General features: G+C 41.4%; 1 protein-coding gene across 1 annotated transcript in view; it reads left to right on the top strand.

The window, feature by feature from the left end:
- Positions 1-21,782, top strand: part of LOC137867561 (zinc finger matrin-type protein 4-like) — a 134,506-nt gene that overhangs the window by 20,137 nt on the left and 92,587 nt on the right. The window lies entirely within an intron of this gene.

Here is a 21,782-nt window from a genome sequence, read left to right on the forward strand (position 1 = left end):
ACAGATGTTAAAGGTGCCACATGTGGCTTTTTTTACGATAAATCATTGCCATTTACTTTTGCCATTTACATTGTGTGTCTTGGTGCAACGGATCATAAAACTCACGTTTTTTCGGATGGTAGTCACGGATCAGCACGAAAGAAAAAAGGGAGCAGGTATAACTTTTAGAGATTCCTGCTCATGTTTTTTTTTTGCCGCCGATACTACTTGTCGATCACTGATGATCCACATTGGCAGATACAGATCATTTTGTTGGGACAGCTGGTCTCCAAGGCTCCAGACTTATTTGCCACCTTCCCAAAACATAATCTCAACAGCTCTGAAGTGTAAACTTCTGAACGTTATCCTTTTACTTAATTCGTTGTCCATTAGTCACGTTACTAGCTCTCTTCCTGTCATTTTCAACACGGATTGGTTGTAACATTATCAGTTATCGGCGACTAGAAAAACATAAATGATGTCCTGATTGCATATTTTACTGAATATTGGCGGATAACGACGTCAGTAAAACTTTATTTCACACTCTGATGGTTAAAGTTAAACTGTGCAATTAATCAGCGGTTCACATGTGTGCTGACCCATGAGGAGGGATCAGTACGGATTGCACATATCTCTATTATATTCCGAAGAACATGTTCCACAGCTCGACTGTGAGGACGGCGCTTCTGGAGACCTGTCTGCGGTCCCGGAGGCAGAGATCGGCTGGCGTGCGACCTCTGAATGTGGAGGTGGTTTTAAAGTCATCTCTGTGCTATTTATCTGCGTTGGGCTGTTTTTTGTGTTTGACCGAGTATATTAATGTCCTTTTGGTTTTTCATATCTGAAGCTTTACGTGTGCTTGATTAGCCATTACTGTTTTAACGATACTCAGAGGGCTGCGCGTTGGTTCGCTGATTTGCTTCAGCTGCTTCACAAGGCCTGGCTCGCTAATGAGCCGTTCTCTACCGCTGTCCGATCTTATTTAGGTGGTAGAATGTGGCAATTATAACCTCACCCATCACTGCTACTCATTACCACTCTGCCGAAATACTAATGCCTATATACGCCATTTGCTGCAACAGCTCCATCCTCCACTCCAGCCTCCCCCTTGTGTGCTAAGTTTGTGGGGAATTAGTTCTCTCAACAGAATCCTAATTGCTGCTTGGGTTCTTTGAGAGCTCCTTAAAAGAGCTGTTTAAACAAATCCACCGTTCAATAAACCTGTGACAACACTGGTGTTACCGTTTACCCAGGACATTTTTAGAAGAAACAATATTTGTCGGTGAGGCTCGATATCTCAATTCAGAGCTCTCACACGTTGGAATGCGTGTCTGGCTTTTCCGGTCGAGCTTTTTGCTGTGGGTGCAAATTTGTAGTAGAGCAGCGCAGACGGCTGCCTCGCCGCGGTACATCTGGTGGAAAAAGCGATATTTGTGATCCCAGCTGTGCCCGGTGGAATCGCTCTCGTTGGTGTGCCCTCGCTCCTGAAGGTGTGTCTGTGTGAGTGTGTGTGTGTGTGTAGATTAGAGGTGCTGCCTCCAGATGCTGCCACCTTCATCAGATAAAGTTTCCACAGCGCCTCGTTGTCGTTATCAGATCCCCCATTAGCGTTGGGTTTAAATCTGAAATATTGCCAAGTAGGTGCTTTTGTGTGTGTCCCCCCCCCCCCCCCCCCCCCCATTGTCTCGTCAGTCAACTCTCCTTCTCTCTTCACGTGATGAGCGGAAATCGGACACCGGCTGCTCTCAGGAACTTATGATTGTAGCGTCCTTCATCAGACTAAGAACATACAATCAGAGGTTCGATCCCTGGCCCTTTGGCAAAATACTGGGCCGCTGCTAGTGAAAGCTGTCCCATCTGTGTGTGTGTGTGTGTGTGTGTGTGTGTGTGTGTGTGTGTGTGTGTGTGTGTGTGTGTGAGAATGTGAATGTGAATGATTTGATTAGAACCTGATGGCCAGGTGGCAACTTGTGTGGCAGCTTCTTTGACCGGTTGGAAAGCGACAAAGGTGCTATACATAAATGCAAGAGTCCATTTATCATTTAACGTAATTAGCGGACGTCTGAGCGCTGTGTAACACGGGTACCGCCGACTACTGTGGCGAGCACACGGTGGAATTCTCCTTCTGGAAGGTGTGCGTGAGTCTAGATGCTCTTATCAGCTGCCTCAAGGACAGTGTGAGCAAAGCTTCCTTCCTCCTGCCTGGAGGCAGTCAGGTAGGGAGCTTTCTTCTCTGCAGATGCCGCCTCTCACTCACTGTCACTGTGAGTCTGACTGCAGTCCTGCCGCTGTTTGACATCTGCAGTAACAGCAGTTGAAAGGACTCATATGAACACTGTGGTCCACTCTTTAGTATTGGCAGAGGCTAGTTTTTTTTTTTTTTTTAGACCAGAAGAAAATAATTTGTTGCCTTGAGTCCGTTTAGCATTTTTATTGATTTTCTATTGTTGTTGCTGACAGAGAGCAGGTCGCTGCTGAGGTGAAATCTCATCAAAGGGTTGCATTAAGTTTTTAAGTTTGCTTTATGCCAACTTTTCTTCTGGAACTCTTAACAAGTCAAACTGTATTTCCTGCAGCGCTCACCGTGGTGACGCGGAGCGCTATTTAAAGTAGTACTAACTGTCCAAGGGCGGCAGGAGAACAGCTTTGTTCTTCAGGGCGTTGCAGGAGACAGGAAGTGACTGCACCAATCCGAATCAAATATTCATTTTGTTATTGTGTGGGGAATGCTGAATGCAGCAGTTGGCCTGTTGCCTCGTGGAGATGGAGCATATTTGGATTCTCTTTTAGCACAGTTCGGGTCTAATGCGTCATGACATGTTTGGGTCACGGTGATGACGGCAAGAACGAAAAAAACAAAACAGATGGAAATAAAGGATGTGCACTTCTAAGGAGATGATGTTTCAGTTTTATATGCATAGATTTGTCTATAATTATTCCTTTTGTGCTGTGCTTGAAGACTCACTCTCTGAAGTGGTACAAAACCAGACTGTGCTGTTGATTATTGAGATTGTGATATAATATATAATATATATTAAATCGCCTTTGAATTTTATATCTGAATGATTATCAGTGGTTAGTCAGCACAGCACTAGAACAAAAATAATGAGCCCATTTGTTTTGGAATAATAATGAGTAGTGAAAGCCACCGTGGCTGAACAGACAGAAAGGATTAAAGAGTGCATGTACAGTAAAGGCCTCAGTATGCTTCTAAGGAAACGCTTGCTGGATTGCTTAACAGTGCCTGAAACCTGCTTTCAATTCTGCATATTTTTTTTGTAATTCTGTGAAACCCACCGCACATAGCGATCGGCCAGGTGCGGCGAGGTGTGCACCGTTCACACCTTTCCCGTCAGCCTAATGTGAGTGTAGGATACGCACAGCGTTGATATTTGCAGAGTAAACCGTCTGTCAGTCTCCTTCAGGAAGCACCGAGCTCAGCAATGCGGGGAGTCGGGAGAGACGCTCATAGGCTGGCCTATAGAGCGTTCTCGAGGGGAAGCAGGGCTTCTGTGTGAGCAGCGGTAGCTTCAGGTGAGCGGTGTGGTGGCAGAGACGGCAGCAGCAGCATCACGAGCTGAGCGCTGGTTTTGCTGTGATCCTAAAATTACGACTTGCATACGGCACCCTGCTTTAATATCTCAATACCGGTACTGAAACGATTCCCTGGCGAAAACCTAAAATAATGAAATAATACATGACGGAACATGGAACTTAAAATATGCTTTTTAATTTATTTAAATGTGAAAATGTATTAATTAAATGTATTAATTAAAGAACAGAACACATTCTGATAAAGTTGAGGGGGAAAAATGCTAAAACCAGAAAGTCGCCGATAAAAGTACTTTTTATTTTCATCCGTGTCAAGTTACTGAGAACCATGTTAAAATAATACTTGCATTATTTGTTTGCTTGGACAGATGAATGATGAATCTAGTTATATCTATCCATTTGATTGTCAATTAGAGGCTCATTGTTGCTTTCCTTGTGTTTATTAAAGAGAGTTCTGCTGTTATAGACGATGGATTGTGCGGCTGGCGAGCAGTTCATTGGCTGCCAATCTCCTCTTTTACTTCATTTGTTGACTCCATCCTTCTGGTTAGTGCTAACCTAATCCTGGAACCCACAGTGTATTTTTTTGCAGCCCACTCGCTCCCACCTGCAGCAATGGTAAAACCGCCTGCCACGACAAGAACCAAGAACTAGTGCCGTCCTCTAAAGCAGAACGATGCACACACACACACACACACACACACACACACTGCCCCGCTGTATAATATCCGACATCTCTAACTGAAACAGTCATTTTTAATGTACCAATACCAAGAAAATAAGCTATTGTATCCGCTTTAATGACAAGGTATTGACGTGCCTTTCTAGCGTTGGTACTGTGCAACACTACCTCCGTGGAAAGGTTGCGTTGGATACATCTTGCAATGACAATAGTAGCGGAATCCTTTCTGAACTAGCTCCAAGGCTTTGTTTCATTAATACAATTCATAACATCAAGATCATGCAAAAGTGACACTTGGGATGCAGACAGCAGAGGTCTTTGAGGGGGGTTGGGGCATTGGGATCAGGTATGAACACTGGACGGAGGTCTTCAGGATGCCGTTGGAACAGTGCCTCCCACGCCGGGTGATTGACATGTGATCGGAAACATTCAACAAGATTAGCTAGCGTGTAGCACTAAAAGAGGTGCCAACAGTAGCATGATGTAGATGTATCACTACAGAATATCACTGGCTGGAAGTAGAATGGCTGCAGTAGCACTAAGCTACCCAACCGTATGAATCACTTTATCTGGAATTACTGGAAAGAAAATGAAAGTGAAATCATCTTTGAGTAAAAAAAGGATTAATATAGCGTAATCATTTGTGAAATCAGAATGAAACGTTTTTTTATAGGCATCAGTTGAAACTTTTTGGACAAAACGTTGGTCCGACTCCCACTGTAACATGGTGATCTGTGATCTAGTCGACGTCCCTTTGCATTTGGGTACACTGCTTGTTAAACTCCAAAGTTAAAGCGGTTCCTCGGGTGACAGGAGACGTAATTGATCTTTAAACCTTCTTTTCAACCCATCAAAGACAGCGCTCCTTTGCAGAGCGGATCAGAGGCGTCTCTGGTTCGCAGTTCAAAGACTCGCGTGGCTCATGTTAATTTATGCGTCCGTCTCTTTTTTTGCACACACCCAATCCAGCGCGGATTGGGTGTGCGCTGCAGTATTGCTACAAGCGCTGCAGGAGAGCCTCTGTTAAATCTCTGCATGTTACTTCACAGAGCAAACAGAATGACCAGGGAGCGAGGTGTGAGAGTAATATGTTTCCGTGCTGCTTGAACAGGTTCTTTGTTCTTTGTCAGTTCTTTAAAGCAACTTTATCTACAATGCGTGTTTCTTGTATTTAAGCCCGCTAGTAAATTATTTATTGATGCTGGGTGGAGCTTGGGTATTGGGAAATTTAGGTGCCTGATATGTATGTTTCTGTGTCTATGTGCGTTTTATATTTGTTCACAAACAACTGTGTAGTCAGAAAGCAGCACTTTTATTCAAACGTGGAAAAGTGAAAAAGTTGGGATGAAAGCTCATGAAAACTGTTTATGCTGCTCATTGTTACTTCTCAGAGAAAATAGAACGAAGGGTGACCCAAGCAGTTATAAGCGAGGTTTCACAATAGTAGTATATGCACTGTGGTAGAAATTACAGGATTTAAAAAAAATAATCTTGGAACAATATGTACTCTGTAGCGAGATGCGTAATGTGTCGGTTACTTTGGTTCATTTTCAAATAAGTACAGTGAGTGAACTGCAAATTGTGTGCTGTAAAGAGGATATTGCCTCCATCATTCCTGCCTGCAGAGTTACAGACACCGCGGACGAGGCTCTGCAATGACGGTACAGTCAGTGCATTCAAAAGAAATGCGTACGTCAGGCTACGCGCCTGACGTACGCATTTCTACACAGAATCGTCATGTTCAGAAACGCAGAAGTGCTCTTAAAACCTTTCTCAGTAGGTAATGCTGCAACACAACACGGTACTTTTAAAAAAGTGACATTGCCCAACACCGGTCATTATTCCACAGCAAAAAAAATAAAGTTGTTTTCTATGAAAAATTAGGAGAACACCACTGGTTGATCCATTGCAGCCTTCAGCATCCCACATCAGATAGTTTGAATATACGTTGACTTGAGAAAGCACTATTTCAACATCTTGGACAATGCCTCCAACAATGGAGGCATAACTATGTACACTAGTTAGCGAGCTTTGTCTTGTCTGTGTTATATTACCTGTTGCTGTTACCTACTGCCCAGTAGAGCTGAAGGAAACTCAGAGTGAGACGATAATAATTCTGTGACACCACATTCTGTCACACGAGTGATTTAACATAATGATTGAATCTATTGTTTATAAAGAATATTGATTAGTGCTGCTTTAAAGGGCATCTCCATCTAAAGATCTCACACATCCAAGAAATCCTAGAATAAAGTACTGCAGCTCTCCAGCCACAGAAAAAGACAAACGTCAAATGAAATCTGTTTTCCTTGAGCTATGAGAAGCCCACAAGGGAAATATAGAGCATTAGTGTCTAGGTCTGTGATGTTGAGTTATTTAGAAGAGTGGGAACCTAGAAATTGTGTTAAGGTAAATTTCAGAAGCAGTAGTGCGGTGCCCGTTTGGAGCGGGGTGATTGTTCGGCCCCCTGAAGTGCTACCGGCAGCTTTTGGCTCCGGGGCAGTGAAGAACAGTCCGGTCGTAACGTTGATGTATCCAGCTGTCATGGACTGAGTGGGTCGACCAGAGAGGCACAGGTGTGTTTTATTTTACAAAAGTAGGTGACAAAAAATACTTCTTGCAATAATAGTGGGCCCATAAAGCACCAAGAGAAGAGAGAGGAGAGCAGCACAAACCGACCTTTTCTAACTGGGACATGGGGGACACATAAACCCAGGGGGACAGACTAAGACAAACCATTTACACAAACTACAATAAATGTCGGTACAGCGCTACCTCATATTAACTTATGAAACCACAATATCACAAACACTGTTTCACAAAATAAAGATCTAACTAGAAAACACTGCTCCCCCCCATGGGTTATGACTCGTGGAACCACAGAAAAACAGGACTCAATAGCACGACCCAGACAACAGGATAAAGGTGTTGGTAAAACAGTCTGTCCTTGGCAGATGAGGTTCGGTACACGGGTAAGAACAGGCAAACAAACCAGACAGGGATCAGGCAAAAACGTGGGTGATGAAAAACCAGGAACATGAAGACTGGAACGCCTGACACAGAAGAGGAAGACAAGCTGGCACAGAGACAGGGGAACACAGGGTTTACTGTTGATACACTGGGGGAGGTGTGGGTGAGGAGACACAGGTGGATCCAATCAGGGGCGGGGAAGACAATCACAGTGGTGGGAAAACACACAAAGGCAGGAAGTGAAGGTGTCTGAAACAAGAGGAGAGGTAAAGTAACACAAAATAAAACAACAAAAACAACAAGATAAGGAAACATGATGCAGGAGGAACTTGGTGCAGGGTTTAGCAGGTCTGATGGGGGGGGGGGGGGGTCTCAGGCAGTTTGAGACCACTTGATTGACACTTTAGAGGCCCTGAAAGCCTCAATAGCAGAATTTAATTTAAGACAATTATTTGTCATTTGCAATTGTCACTAAAGTGTCTTTTTGCGAAAGCTTACTAATGCCTAGCAGTTTTTTGTTATTCAAACTGCAAAACAGTTCTTAAAAAATATGAATAGCGAGTGCGAGAGACGTTTTTTCCGTCCGTAAATGATACAGCCAACCAGAGCGGGTGTTGGATGACAAATAAAGTGAACTAAATGTGTACACTCCAAATAGATGACTACTGTCCCAAAGTGCTGATGAAACCGTACGTTATATAAACACCAAATATATATGTCTCCGGTCATCAGTTCATTGTGTTATTTTGTGTTTAAATATACTAAACTCAATTAAGTAAATGTAACAAATTAAGCGTCAATGGTTCAGTGTGTGGCCGTCACACCAGCAGCCAGCAGTAAAAGTGAACTGGAACCAACGAGTCGTGGCCTGAAGCCCCGCCCCTGCGCAGAGTGCCACTAGCTTGTTTATTCAAAGTTTATTAATATTTAACTTGCTTGACTTCGTCACTGCACGTCATGGGATCCCCAGCAATACACTCGCCAAGTGTGAAGTAGATGGGAATGAATGGTTCCCCAGATATGCAGAGTATGCACACACACACACACACACACACACACACACACACACACACACACACACACACACACACACACACACACACACATTTCAGGGGTTTCTTTTGTTGTAGTTTGATGCACTATACGCCACAGCAGACGACCTGCGCCACAGTTTCATCCATCTACAGTACGCTGTATTTCATCTGCTTCAGCCTGAATAGTCTCATTCCTCACATCCAGGGCACAATGCCTGTCAACTGGTATTTGTCAGCACTAGAGCGTTGCCGCCCATGCTAATATAAACTCCTGATTGTCCTCATAAAACAGCCTAATCATTTTCCGGGGACTCCAGAGACGCAGCAGCCGGCCACAGTGACAATAACAGCATCATTCAGCTGCAAGGTGCATGGGGAGGGGGGGTGCTGACTTGTGCTGCTCTAATGTGCTCTTTGTCCACTCACGCTGTTCTGTTTGTCCTGCTGACTGCTCCGTCTCAGTTGGTTTGCAAGAGGGGTGGAGGAGAGGTTAAGAGATGCAGTGTGATGACTATAATGACTTCTTAATACTTTGCTCATATGATTACTCTGCTGTGTTGTTTGCTTTAGTTGCCCGGCCACTGGCATAATTACTAGGAATGTTTCCCCAACCTTTAGTAATGAGTAGGCTATTGTATGTTATGGAGATGTACTGAAGATTAGGGCTTTAATTTACTCATACCAGAATAATTTCACTACATTGACAGAATCTCATGTAATCACAGTCAGCAACAACTCAAGGACAAGTGGAACCCAAACACATAGGAAATGAGCCAACAAGGGGAAGTAATTATCAGAGCTTGATATTATATTATTACACGGATTATTGTAAAAGTGACAATTTATTGTGTTATTTTAGGTGTTATTTCTTAAGCTCTTCATGCACTTGGAGACCTTTCTTCTAGAAATGGAGAATGCTGCTCCAGAGAGCATTTAAAGGACTATAGTTCAAAATTTTTTGGAAGTATTCTCATTATTATTAGCTAATGTCGTTAGCAAGCGATCTTTAGCGTTAGCTGTATATATATATATATATATATATATATATTGCATTAAGCTTTTTCCCCTTGATTACAAATCTCCCGAGTCTAAGCGCACATCACGCATTAGAATAACAATTATCTCTTCTTCATCTTACTCGTCTCTATACATTGAAATACAAATATAACAAAATATTAAGGCAATATTGTTTACCTTGGTGTCATTGGTGTAGGCTGTGTAACACATTTAATTATTGTTATTATTTATTAACGATTAGCCCCTACGCAATTTAATACAGAGTACACGTTATTTATTGATTAGGAGCCATCGTCTCACTCTTGTTCTCGGTGTTTTGTTTGATTTTTACATTTGAGCCTAGTGTTTTTTTTGTATTTTGTATTTGTTACCATATTTAGTGTGTCTACTGTTTTGCAGTAATACAGGAGACTCAGTAAATACAGTTGTCATTCCCAAGCTGTTCGAAAAAAGAACCGCTCGCTTTCTTTTTGTTGTGGCTCGGCTACCTGTTCTCTCTACTGCAGAGCAGCTGATCAGTCACAGGCTGATTCACTCAGTGGTTCACCAACACTGCTGAAATACTGAGAGGAGAAACTACAACGATGGATGGTGAAGTGACTTATCTTTAGCACCTAGAAGCAGATTTAGATGACTGACCGCCACATTAATCAAAAGCACTTACTCCTTCAGATAGCAGAAATACAAAATTTAGCCAAATGAAAACAACTTCATCCTTTTGATCATTTTTTTAAATATTAGAGTGGTGGCCTGCAACCGCATTTCATTATGCAACCCTTATCCTTCAATCTCTGAAAGATATATATCCTCACATCATATATAACTATATAGTTGTAGAAATATCTTCTCATCATAATAGAAATATATAGCTACATATCCACACAGCATATATAAATATAGTCATAACAAAGAATCGTTATTTTATGTATAAAATATAACATTATACAAGTAGTTATTTATAAAAGGTCAGTATATATAAATATATAGTTATGGACACCCTGACAATAACAAATAGATATTAATAAAAATACAGTATATAGAAATATATAGTTATAGAAATATCTTCACTCCAAATATGAATATATTGTAAGAATACCCACATTATATAGAAATACATAGGTATAGAAATGTCATTACATGTAAGAGAAATATATGCAATATTTAGTAATATTGAATGCACATTCACAAAGAAAACAAAACAACATTTCATCGAGTTTTATTGATTCAAGTTAACCTTAGAGAGTCCTTCAAGCTAACATTTTATAAACCCGTAGCTGCCCCCCCCCCATCCCCCAAACACACACACACACACACACACACACACACACACACACACACACACACACACACACACACACACCTTCCGCTGCTCATTGCCAGCTCGTAGCATGTGGGTGTAGGAGAGCGTGTCTGTTATTGACGAGCTAATCTGCATTTTCCACGCCCGCTCTGTTTGACCTTTGCAAATATTGATTTTTGGAGGAGCGGATTAGAAAAGCACAGTAGCTCAGTGTGAGCACTAGTTGCCCTCTAGTTCAGGTTGGATCACTCTAAACAGGCACCACGAGGTATTTTTCAGGAGTGAGGAAAATAAGCCAGTACACACAGTATATAGTATATATATATTAATGTGTGTGTTATACAAAGTTGCAGTGCTACTGTTTTTTTGGAGTTTAACACATCTGTCAGATAAAGAAAGAAACTCGTTTCCACGATCCCTGCTTAATTACTTCTCATGCGTCATTAGCCCAGTGAGGTCTCCTAATAGTTCCAGCAAGCCGGTCAGAGAGTTTATAGATGCTTTTGTCTGCGTCTGCAAGAGTGATGTCCACACTGCACCCATCGATCATCTCCTGTCACTTTCATACGCTTTGGAGTTAATGGGATGGAAATTTTTAGCCGTTTCAAGCGCAGACAGAAAATAATCTACAGTAATGAAATGAGACGGAATCATCATGGTGCCTCTGATAATTGAAGAGGCTGTTGCGATGAGCCTTTAGTGTCATCAGTGCAGAATGTGACACATAATCAACAGCAGAAGCTACTTTACCTCTATTTAAAAGTCCTTCTTATTAAATTAAAATGGACAAAAGAGACAAATGTGGCCTCCTCGGGAATCTGTCTTCATGTGCTGAGGAAAAAAAGGTCATTAAAAATGTTTCCGAAAGTTAGCACATTTGTTTGTGCCCAAAGCTTCTCCCGCAAGCTCAAACTGCACCGCTGAGATGCTTAGCTCTTTTTATTCCGTGCGCTGTAATGCAGCGGCATTTACACAGTTTAATTACGAGCCTGTCTCAATGGGAAACGGTGGAAGCGAAGGAGGGGTTATTAATGGAAATGGTCCTGAGAGATCGGTTGTTAGTCGGCCCTTTTAAAAAAGCGGCATTGGTGAGCAGAGAGTGAGAGAGAGAGAGCGAGAGAGAGAGAGAGCAAGAGAGAGAGAGAGAGGTGGAACAGTTGTTTCCGCTCTTGAAAGACGATTAAGCGAAAAGGCCCGGAATCGTCCTGACAGGGAGGTGATTAGCCGATGAAGCGTGTCAAATTTAAAAAGCGTGAGATGCAGATTCCGCTTGCACTTCGATTGAATCCTATCACAGTTTCCGCATGACTCAGCTCATAATCCCAGGCAGAATTTTAATTTCTGCTCGCCACATGTGCTTCCAGCTCTACACACAAATTCAAAAACAACAAACAACACTTTCGACACTGTGAAATTTGGCCTTTGGTGTCCCGTGGTAGAAATTTTTCGCTGCTTGCGGCGATCATTTTCTATGTTACGGCTGCTCTGCATAAAGGCGAACGACGTATGCGCCATAAACATTTAGTGAGAAAATTGTCGTCATAAATGCAGTATACAAGCTTTGTTGAAGCTATTTGGGAAGTTTGCTTGGGAAAAGATTACATTGGAAATTGTTTTTATTGAAACTTAATCCCAGTTGCATATGCACATATACGTGGATATGAGGAGAAAATACAATCACAACGGAGAAATGAACTTTGTTTACGCTCCTCATCCTCATAAATCTCTGTCCCTTTACATATTTCACGTGTTGATTTTTAATGACGATAAGACTCCACATTGCTGCTTGCCCCTCTCATCTTCCTTAACCCACTTCAATGATCCTCCAATGATGATTTTCTTTTAAAAATGTTACTGCATAAATTTAAAAATGTAAATTAGTGAGCTTTAGAGCTACTTATCTTTGGAGAGAGCCAGGTTAGCCTTTTCTCTCCTTTTCCAGCCTTTATGCTAAGCTAACTGGCTGCCGCTTTGTATTTACTGTACGAACGGAGCTGCAGCAATATTTTCATCTAACCCTTGTCAACAACGTGAAAACGTACATTTCACAAAATGTCGAAATACGATTGCTTGGCCTCTGGTGTTGCCGCATGCATCTTTCCCGAGATCTGCTATTCCAAACAACTTCACGCTCAACACGGCACTTCCTTGGCGTTCACACGGCGTGTAAATAACTAATAAACATGTCCTATAGATCTTGAGAGCTCGGACTCAACACTGCACTTCTTTGTGTCCTCAGCGACACATATTGGACATCAAAACTATTCACACCAGCAGCAATGTGCAACAGTTGCAGCCCTTTTTTCAATACAAGGTTGGAATAGATTTGGGCAGGCAGAGGACCAACAATCTTATTGACCCAGAGCAGCGTCTGGCAGTCTGTCTGGGGTAAATTGTCTTATAGCCTAAGCTACTATAAGATATTTTATTGAGTTTCCTTTTAGCTAAATGCTCTGAGCAAATTTGAATTCCCTCTGGTAAACAGATACGCAGTTTACTGTATATGTCTAGAGCTTTTATTGTGAAAGGTAAGAACAGAAGGAGAGGATTTGGTATGTGCTGCCTTTGCCAAGTGTGAAAAGGGGTTTTTGTTTTACAGATCAAGCTCAAAAAATATTAAAATGAATAAAGGTTGCCCCAGATGTGATGTATGTGAGTAAAATAACTGTTTGTACTCCTGAAATACACTCAACTAAAAGTGGAAATTATTCTCTTATAACTTACCCACCTCTCAAATGGGGAAAACGTACTAATTATTATATTTTATGGGCTTTGATTACGTTTTTTAGAAGGTTTGGGAAGGACTGTTTTTTAATTACATAGTGCATTATAAGGAAACAGCCTCCACTTAATTTGCAGCGCTCGCACACTGTTTTCGTCGGCCCGACTTTCATGAGAAATCATCTCGTAATCCACCGATGGAAAGAAGAACAAAAGGCTTCTGAGCTCTGGAGAACAGGAATGAGTTTTAGTATTAGCCGTCAAAAAGAAAAGCAGTAGAGTCAAAAGCCCTCCGTCTGAGTATCGAAAACCTAACTGCAGTTTTCACGACACAGGCATGGGTAGACGGGTACAAGTGTGTATCATCCTCAGGTTGACAGGGTGGTTCTGTTTCTTTCGCTCTGTCAGGGACGTAAACGTTTCGACGGAGGCGACGCAAACATTCGCATGATGTCATTTTTTCTGGAAGCCAGTGAAATAGCCGCACTTGTGCTTTCTAACACGGGATGTCGTGTCGAGCCGACGGGCCTGTTCTCTTTGATCTCAGAGGGGTTTTTGTTTTGCAGTCGATACCGTAGTTGTGAATTGACTGCATGGCCTACTTTTGGGTGACGGCGCTCTGTCAGTCGTCTAAAGGGTTTTTTGCTCCTCACATTGTCTACCAATCTCTGCTTAACGGAAAAAGCCCATTCAGCTTCCAGTGTGCTGTCTCAGTCTAGAAATCGTTGAAACCTTAGAAAGACAAAAAAAAGATCACAAATCCATCTAGTTGGTTTCAAATTTCTTGTAAAATGCAATGAGGTGGCGAAGCTGCCGACAGTGAAGGATTGAGTTGGTTCCTGTCCAAGAAACAAATTGAACTTTGATTTATGCTATGATTGAAATTGCTTTTGCTACTGTGAGCCAGCTGATATGAGGTTTATTTCCAACACTGGATAGGTTGGCAGGTATTATCGTGACAAATGCAATGCGACAGGAAAATTATTTTGAATAAGAGGTGTTGGGCCAGTATTAGGGTTGGGTGATTGGATGAAGATAGTGGTGATTGGATGAGTGGCCTTCACTGTCAGTTTTTTTTTTTTTTTGGGGGGGGGGGGGGGGGGATTTATGTCATTTTATTTCGCTAACTTAATGGTCTAAAACGTGCCACACACACACAAGCGTGAATTTATAGGCAATAGCTGCTTGTCGTACTGATGGTGGTTGGTTGAAAAATGATAATATTTCATAATGCCCAGCTTTAGCCAGTATGTAATTTTAAATTTAAGGATAAACCCCTTGAGATGCATCTTCTGGTTATTAAGCGGGTCGTCAAATGATGACTGTAAAATGAAATAATCCAAGCGACACGAAACAATCAACATAATGACACTACGACGCTGTTACAAGTGGCATCTGCACAAAACTAGCAACAAATGAACGCCCTATTAACATATTAACAATTTAAAAAAAGACGATAAATACAATCACAAATGAGAACAAGTATATTTGTAATCAAGCAAATGAGTCAAGCAGTAATAGAGTGAGTGTGCTGGGAGGGAGAGGGCAGACTTTGCTGATGGATAGGTCTATTCCAACTAGAGCCCAGCAGGGCGCTCCTACACCCAGCCACTTCCATTAGTCTTCCACCATTTCTCATTCCATGTACATTACACAGACTGAAGCTGGCAGTAAAACCTTTTAGAACTTCAATACAGCGCAGATCCTAAAAGGAGTTTCCTTTCTGTGTATTCCGGCTGGTCCAGCAGCGTGCCATGCAGTTCTCCAGCGTATAGGATTCCACCCGAATGCACCATTCAATTCAGGTTTATTTTTAAAAGGAAAGAATATAATGAGTAACACACAATCTTGTTTTGATGGTTGTAAATAGATTGCAGTTGGTGTCAGATAAATGTGCTCAGTGAGCAATGCAGTTTCAGCTCTAAGTGTCTTTAAGGAGACTTTCACATCCGGGACCCTGGCCTGGATCCGAGTACACTTGACCCCGTGGTCCAGTTTTGTTTGATCAGTGTGAACACTGTTTACTGTACTCTGGCCATTCCATCCATCCATCCATCCATCCATCCATCCATCTAAACAAATGTCTCATAGATGATCACACGTGTACTCAAGTGTGGCACAATCATACTTGGCATGGTATGAATCAATCGTACCTCATATGAAATGCCCCAAGTGTCAACCAATAGTGACTCTCCTTCGAGGCTCGTCCCGGTCTCCACTAACTCCTGAGGAAGAATCCACTACTTAGCAGCTAAACGCCACTACTTAGCAGCTAAACGCTTGTTTGTGTTCACCCGCCAGTCGCTGACTTTGTCTGTCTGCTCTTTGTTGTTGGACAGGTAGTTAACCTGTTATTGCCGGTAACAGTTGCCAACTGCAGCAGGAAAAATGTATTTAAAATACATATTTTACTTTCTTTCTTTGCTTTGTGTGTTAAAGAAACCAATCATTCCACGTTTTACGTTGTATCATTACTCGGGGCTGGCATGGCTTTATGTTCAGTGGTTATCCATAGAAAGTTTCAGTGGCGCTGAATGTCGTCAGATTCATTTCTTCTGAAGCACCTCTCTGAGACCATCTGAGGGGGTCGCACTGGTAATCACATTGGGACGACGCTGAGGAAGTTTACTGATTGAACAGAACAAGACTCACTAAGCCTGTTTTAAAGGCTTTAAAATAACTGTGCTCCTAATCTGCACCCGTCATTCATGTCACAAGTTAAATTAGCGGCTTCTATTTTTTTTTAACAACATTAATCCTCAGCATTTTGTCTGCTTGCATAATTAACCAATATAAATGAATGCTATAAGAAGGGGGAGAACAGAGCTGATGGCACAGTATGCACATAACAGTAATGCTACGAAGATGAAACTCAAAGGTGCTTATGAGGCTGAATTAAATACAGAAATAGCAGTAAAGCAGCGGAATGAGCCCATTTCGATGTGTAAAAATGCAACAGTACATAATCTGAGTTATAGTCAGCATCTCCATTAGGCAGAAAATGAATGACAAAGACAGAAATATGGTCTTCATTGCTTGTGATTAAGTATGTGAAAGGAACATTTTTAGTTTGGATCTGAAGACTACCGTTTACAGAATGTCATTTTTGAATGTATTTACGTTCTCATCATCATCATCATTATAAGGTCATGTGGTCAAAATAAGTCCTGCATATACATAGACCAAAGTATTTCACATACAACATGCACACTTTTCCATGCTAAAGAATAGAAAAACAATGAAAAGAAAAATCTGCCTCAAATCTTCGGAATTACTTTAAATTACTTTACTAATTCAAAAGAGTTGCATTAAGATAGCCTACCATTCCTCAACTGACCCACTACCAAAACAGAACTCTCTGTGACAGTAACTGTGGATTGCTATTTTAAAGCTTTAAATGATAATAATAATAATAATAATAATAATAAAAGCAATAAGAAGTCATCTTCAGTTTGCCACCGTGATTACAGCTCCCGTAATACAGCAGAGGAGAATCAGGATTAGGAACAGTGAGACTGCTGTATGTTAGATAAAGTTAACAGTTATGCAAAAATAGTAGTAGTAAATGTCGAGTCAATCCGTTTAGCGTAACGACACAGTTTCATGCTCCACTGTTATTAAGAATATGACAGTTTTTCCTATTTGATACGGTTGATGTAAACGTGTTCTTTTGGATGTTCTGCATTAGGCCTTTTTCCAAATATCATTTCAATCGATCTACCATGCTGGTAGAGGAAAAGTCCGGGGTTTACCAAAGTCAATAGCATTCATACTCTGAGGACTCTGAATGTTTAACAATCCATCAGGTGCTAATTGAGATATGTTCAGCCTGTGGTGGACTGACATCCTGTTCTCCTCCCTCAAGCTCACCTGGTCTGTCAAGGCTGATTTCTTCAAAGGCGAATTCTGAAGCAGTCATTTTGTGGAAATCAATCATGTGCCACTGGGGTTACTGATGTTGGGCAACAGTGGAACCGTCCTCTCTACTCTGCTGCTTTGTTTTTTAAAAACTGACCTTTTCTTCAAATCCTTGGAGGTCTGTCTTGGTAAACACCCTGTAATCCCCATCACAAAAACCCTGCATCAGCCTGCTGTGTTGGTGCAAATGTTGGATGATTCATGAGATAACGCCTGTTTGAGTGTGGACTGTGGTGCTTTTCCCATGGTTCCATGCAGTGGAGATCTTTGTAGACTAGAGGGGGGTGGTCCAACAACAGTAGTTACAAAGCAGAGCCCCGGGTTGACTGGTGAGCGCAGAATCCCTGTTCCTAAATCGTCCGAAGGCAGCTAAGTAAGACAGCTCAGCCCTGGGTGTCTTGGAGGTTACCTGACCTCAGTTACAACTGTTTTTGTCAGACTTGCTATAATTAGAGGGCTCGCTGAGGCTGCCAGCACACAGCCGGCGGTCTATTCCGAGTCACAAAGCAGTCTGGGAAAAGGACCAAGGAGGTTGTGAGGTGCATCCGAGTTGAATAGCAGGTATCGACACAAGGCGGTTGGACTGCAGTGATGAGCAGACATGGAATTAACTCGACTTTACAAAACAGTGTGGTGGAAAAAAAATCCTATACCCGCTTTGCGTGAGTCTTCTAATGCTGAAATACATAATACCAAAAACCAGGTTGTCTTTTGAGTATTTATTCTCTGCGCAGAGAAGGTTCAATCATCACAACAGAATGCGTACAGTCTCAGTGAGGAAGAACCTCGAAAAAAGTGAACAAGCTTTCTTTATACAGAATGAGCAAAGGTGGGGGCCGATGGCCAACGTTACAGACATCTCGGTCTCAGACTTTTGGTCTCAGACTGATGGGAACAACAAGTGAAAACAAACGGCCAGCAACCAAAACAAGTGGCCCAAAGGCCTCGGTGGTGGAACATTCTCATACAACACAGTTAGTTATCTATGTGAACAGGCAAGGGAGAATTATTCTTCTGCACACTAGAGACATGGTGAAGTTCAACAAAGTCCAGAGCAAAATGACTTATGCATGAATACAATATACTGAGTAGAAATATATACTACGTAAAAAATTACCATTACAATAGCCAGGTTATCAGGTCTTTTAAAAGGTCCATTTTAGTGGTTTTTGTATGTTTATGCCAAATGACTACAATCTGCTTCCTGCTTCCATTAGTGCTAGCAATTTCCCAAAGCATGCAGCCACCGAAACCACGCAGGCACACACAATTTTATCCTCATGTTTCTTTATTTCACTTCCATTTTAACACTAAAACTCTAAAACTAAGTAGCTTTAATGAGAATTTGTGTCGGTTTCATTCTGAGGCATTTGCTATGTTGAGCAAGTTTCAAGTCTCTACAAGTTGATTTTGATAAAATTAACTGAAACAAAATGGCCTCTGAAAGGCTATTTTGGCCATAATAATCATTTAGAAATTCCAGTGCCACTTGCATGAATTGGAAAATGTTTTATTGTCAGTCATGTAAGCTGAAAACACAATGGATTTACTGGGCTCACTACTGGTATGGTCCTTATACCATATATTCTTTATTGTCACAATATTCTTATATTCTTAGAATAGAAGTGAAAAAAAAGATGCTTGACTTGTTTCAAATGCAAACCAGCTCGCTTCAAACGTTTTAGGAGTCCGCCTTCCTGATTCAGAGGTCTGCCTAATGTCCAGATCAGACTACGTGATCGGCCCGATAATGACCCGACCCTGCAGACGTGAGGCATCGGAAACGAAAATGAGTCTCTGGCGGGATAATTGATCATTTTATCCAATGTAGTGCGTAAACCAACCGACGTAGCATCTGGAATGCCTCATTACGCCTCTGCAAAAAGACCAGCATGTTTTTTTTTGCCCTCTTTCCTCCTAGTTTGATCATTTATTCCCTATTGAGATGGGATTAACATTAAAGAGGTGGGGAATAAAAAATTCAAATTTCACACTGAGCTCACAAAATGCAGCAGCAGGAAAAGCAGCTTTTCTGGTGGCAAAAACTCAAGAGATCCATTTTAAAATGGAATGACAACGCTCCGGACATTGGGAATTTGGGCTGTGGTTGTTACTGGTGTTGGGGTTGAAAAAATGTAATATCTCCAGCAAAGATAATGCTAAAATCACCCCACCTCTCTAAAGGAATAAATCCATTCTGAATGGGGCTTCGTGCAACATGTTCTCTATTGTGCATACCTGTAAACATGGCGGGGTGACACAGGTATGATGTTTTATTTTACTCCAATCAACCCAAACCTTTAACCATTGGACTATCACACTTTATTCAGACCTATCACCCTCTGTACACGCACACATACAGTATGTATACTGCTCACTCAGATGAACCTTATATTTGTTTAAGTGGAATTATATTGCACCGATTCTATTTGTACAATAGAGATAACATTTGTAAGTTTACTAGAAAAAAGACTTGAGTATTCCCTAAGATTTTAAGGTCATAGACAGTTAAAACACTGTGGTGAAGTGAGCACAATTGTGTTAATGCCAGTTGCTGTTTGAATTTCATTGCACTTAAAGTAGTGTTATTTTGGTGAGGATGGTCTCTGAGCGAGGGCGAAGGGCTAGAAATATAAAAAGACGCATCTTGTATCATGTTCTTTCGGTGTTCTTTAATGAACATAAATAAATGCTAATATATTAAATATATTTTGCACTCGGTGGCTTACTTTACTGACGGAGATTAAGCCTTAAGTGAGATGAGGTTGATCCAAGCCTGCAAAGTGAAGTTAACTGAAAAATGTCAAAGACTATTCTGGATTTTTCCTTTTTTTCCTCTTACATTTAACAGTTGCATCCTAGAAAAATGTCAGTTTTTTTTAACGGAATAATACCTCCCATGGCTCAGAATTATGATTTTATTTTCAATCTCAAATGGCCCTGATACACCATCATTGCACCAACTCGTCCATGGTCTTTAGACATTTGAAATAAATAGCCTAAGACTGCCAATTAACTCATTTGCATGCTGCCTGTCAGCATTTCAGTTCCAGATTATTATGCCACTCAAAGACTCGGATTGACACACCACTGTACTGTAGGAGACACTGTGCTGTGCCTGCATATCTGCAGTATTGACAATTGCACAGAGTGATGAATGATTGGCCTCGAAGGGTTAAGGTTTTGGACAGGTCCTCGGAAAACTTACCAGAGCCGCATGTGATTTGATGGTCATGTGATTTGATGGTCTGTGGTTTAATAGTTGCATGTGGTTTGATGGTCTGTGGTTTAATAGTTGCATGTGGTTTGATGGTCTGTGGTTTAATAGTTGCATGTGGTTTGATGGTCTGTGGTTTAATAGTTGCTTGTGGTTTGATAGTCTGTGGTTTAATAGTTGCTTGTGGTTTGATGGTCTGTGGTTTTATAGTTGCTTGTGGTTTGATAGTCTGTGGTTTTATAGTTGCATGTGGTTTGATAGTCTGTGGTTTTATAGTTGCTTGTGGTTTGATAATCTGTGGTTTTATAGTTGCTTGTGGTTTGATAATCTGTGGTTTTATAGTTGCTTGCGATTTGATGGTCTGTGGTTTTATAGTTGCATGTGGTTTGATGGTCTGTGGTTTTATAGTTGCATGTGGTTTGATGGTCTGTGGTTTTATAGTTGCATGCGGTTTGATAGTCTGTGGTTTTATAGTTGCATGCGATTTGATGGTCTGTGGTTTTATAGTTGCATGTGGTTTGATGGTCTGTGGTTTTATAGTTGCATGTGATTTGATGGTCTGTGGTTTAATAGTTGCATGTGATTTGATGGTCTGTGGTTTAATAGTTGCATGTGGTTTGATGGTCTGTGGTTTAATAGTTGCATGTGGTTTGATGGTCTGTGGTTTAATAGTTGCATGTGGTTTGATGGTCTGTGGTTTAATAGTTGCATGTGGTTTGATGGTCTGTGGTAATAGTTGCATGTGATTTGATGGTCTGTGGTTTAATAGTTGCATGTGATTTGATGGTCTGTGGTTTAATAGTTGCATGTGATTTGATGGTCTGTGGTTTTATAGTTGCATGTGATTTGATGGTCTGTGGTTTAATAGTTGCATGTGATTTGATGGTCTGTGGTTTTATAGTTGCATGTGGTTTGATGGTCTGGTTTAGGATGTCTGGTTGCTATTTGTTTCCTACGATATCCCCCCTGGCGTCTGAGTCCACACAAGCTCTGATTAGCTCACTGATGGGGTGGTAATGCAGTATGGATTTTTCTTCAGCCCAGATTGTGTCAAGCGTGCGCTTAGCTTATCTCTCATACAAACCAACCCACAGTTTGCCTGTTTCAGTATTTTTTTGCTACGTTCTCAGTCAGTGGTCATTTTTCTTATCAGAGTCCGAAAAGCTGATGAGCTGAAACATGCAGCTGTAAACCTGTAATACACACAGATTCACACAAACAAGCTACAAGCTCCCATCAGCTGAATGTGTGCTTCATTAGTCAACGTCTCATAAGTGCCTGTGTCTTGTCACTGGTGTACCTGCACAGCGTTGCCTGCTGTTTTTTCTCAGTCACTTGGGTTTCTGGGTTTCCTTGTAATGTTTTGCTTGTTTTGCCCCATTTACTCCAAAT

The sequence above is a fragment of the Cebidichthys violaceus genome, unplaced genomic scaffold, assembly GCF_023349555.1.
Source record: "Cebidichthys violaceus isolate CVI_PGR_0920_01 unplaced genomic scaffold, fCebVio1.0.p SCAF_9, whole genome shotgun sequence".
Lineage (NCBI taxonomy): Eukaryota > Metazoa > Chordata > Actinopteri > Perciformes > Stichaeidae > Cebidichthys > Cebidichthys violaceus.